Consider the following 3,026-nt stretch of genomic DNA (forward strand, 5'->3'; position numbering starts at 1 on the left):
TTTATTCTGGCCTGCCTACAACAACCTCCTCTAGCTCTGTTTGCCAGATTGCATTCACGCATGTATTGTGTTACAGAAAAAGACTTGACAGATCTTTATCACTTTAGAACAAATAAAAATGAACATATGTAATTATGTAACTTCCTAAGGAGGCCTGTTTCTTTGTGACATTGTTCTAATTCTCATGGTGTAAATGTGTAGAACTTACATCTCATGTAGTCCTTAGTCTTGCAATTGGCCACACTCTGTCCTGCATCTACCAGAGGTGGAAAATCTGCCCAAGAAGTGACTGCAGTAGAACCTGACACAACAGAAACATTATGGAACAGACAATGAGCCCATAATTTAAAGCAGGTTTATACAATAGAGTACAGAACAAAAACATGTCTATATGTCATTTAAGTCTTTTATTTATGCAGAGTTGTTTTAATCACTATTGTACCAGATCTTTAGCCATAGCTCTCAAAGTCTTGCGGAATTTCCCATTATGCTTAGTGAGTATTTCTAGAAGCTACCAAATAAATGTGATATGAAGACAAGCAAAACACATTAGGAACTTCTAGGTCTGTTGTGAGTTGGGCATAAAAGTATTTTTGGATGAAATGGCAATTTCTTCTGCTTCACCTGAGATCCACAAATTTATTAGTGAAGTACGGGGCTCAACTCATGAAAAATCAGCCCTTTAGAAGCTATCTGAAACATCTAGTTCCTTGTGTTCTCCTCTGTGTTGGCTCAGGATATGAATTGTTATCCTTAATAAGGCACCCATATGACTTGACTTACATGATGCTTTAAATTTGCAATAACTGATGTGGCACTAGTTCTGAATTGCAGCTCTGTTGCTGAGATTATTAAACTAGCACCATGACATCTGTGCAGCCACAGTTTCTTCTTGCACACCAGCCTGACCATCCCATGCAGTCACACATTTCTTTATACCTTGACCAGCTTAACTGAGGTGGAATAATTGAACTTAATTTTGTAGCACTGGCAAGCCTTTGATAGGTTTAGAACACTAAGGCTTTACAGCACCATGTATTTATGCTAGAGGGCACTCATATTTCATTCTCAGCAGTGTCAGAGCTTGGCATTTGTAGAACATGTATCCCCAAAGCCTGGTGCCAACAGTAACTTCCAGGGAGTGCTGTGAGGTAGGTGTGTACATAGATCCCTGTTTTACAGGTGAGCAAACTGGGGCAGGAAGCTTAAGGTAATTGACACAGATCACAGCAGGAGTTAAAGGTTTTTTTTAACACAGGTGTTAAAGGATAACACAGCATTCAAGACAAATTGAAAATTACTCTCAAAAAACCCAGCTCATTATACATATGTATCCATACATCTAAGTCTGTGCAGATTAATTCTGGATGTGAATTTTTACTTTTAAAACTAGAGACCTTGCTTTCTTATTCCAAAATTCTGTGAGAAAAATTGAAGGCTTTAGGAAGAGCACATAAAGAGCTATGTCTCTGTCCCTGGCTCTCCAGGGAGAGAAGCACAGCTCCTGTCTGCAGTGCCTATATAGTAACAGAGCATTTAGTGAAAGACACACAAAGTCATAGAATCATTTAGGCTGGAAAAGAACTTTGAGTCCAAACACAAACTTTACATTGCTAAGTAGGATAAATTTTACAGGCACATGAACCTCATAGATCTCAAAGTATAAGGCCAGTTTGAGGAATTTTTTTTTTATTATTTTTCATGTTTCCTATGGAGCAGATATTCACTAGGCTGAGAATTTCACTCTCTCATTTCCAACTAAGTGTTCAGTGAATTATTGCAGTGGCATCTGCAAACATAAGGCATCATGAGATTTGTCTTCTCCCTTACATGCTGTTACACCTCTCTAAGAAGAGGAGCCCATCTCTGAAGACAGCTCCTGCAGCTGAGAGTTCACAGCTTAGGAAGGAAAAGTCTGAGTAAGAAGAGAAAATGAAAGTGATTTCTCTATGGCAGGATAGAGGCAAAGTTTGTCTTGAGGAGGCTTGCAGCCAGATGTCAAGACTAGTCTAGACACACTTCTCTGAATGACTCCACCAACCTGCATTTTTTATGAGATGCTGAAAACCAACAATTTCATTTCCACAGTACAACTCAATAAATTCTTCCAGAAGGGTGTCTTTTAAGACTGTTTCATTTTTCTTGCTTACTGTGATCATTCATATACATTTTAGAAGAATATTTTCAGAAGGCAAATACCCTTCTGCTTAACACGGATTCCTGAACAGTTCTGCTGTTATGTTACAGTGTGGATAGTGAATTTTCCATGAGCATAAACATAATGAAGGGATGCATGTTAGGACTTAAGAATACTCACAGTTTAAACACAAGGGGATATCTATGGCATGGGGGATGAGAGGCAGGGAAAAATCAATCTGGGCTTTCCTGAGGAAATGCTGGCTTTATAGAAAAAGGTTTCTGAAAAATCTGATCTGCTTTACCAAGGAGACTGTACCCCTGATTGCCTGTTTTGTCACCCCTCACACTTGAGTTGTTCCATTTTGCTTCATCTAAGATGAAGAGACTGCATCTCCTCAGAAAGAGGGAGCCAATTCTTCATCAGTCTTGGAAGCTCAGATCTTCTGGAGAACTGAATGATGTGAAATGTTCCTTCATGTTCAGTCCTGTCACTATATCCAGGAGACTGAACTTGCAATGGGAATATTTAACTGTGAGCATTCTTGGTGTCTCTTTCTCAACAGCTCGATTTTCATTTTCATCATCATCATCTTCCTCATATGAAACAAGATCATTCAAGTTTGAGGGGTGACAGACAATGCAATGATGGCATTTGCCTGGTCAAGGTATTGAGAAAACATCCTGGAAATCAATGGACATGTAGGGTGCTTCTGCAGACACATCACAAATATGAATTTTCAGAAACCACATGGCAAACAAATAGATTTTTGTATCAGTGATGCCACCCAAAACAGCCATCACCTTGAGTCTTAATTGACCAATAGCCTAAGAGAGTTTGAATATTTGCTATCAATGAACACCTCATAATAAATTTTAGCTGAAAAAAA

This window comes from Erithacus rubecula, assembly GCF_903797595.1.
Source record: "Erithacus rubecula genome assembly, chromosome: 1".
NCBI classification, from domain to species: Eukaryota; Metazoa; Chordata; class Aves; order Passeriformes; family Muscicapidae; genus Erithacus; species Erithacus rubecula.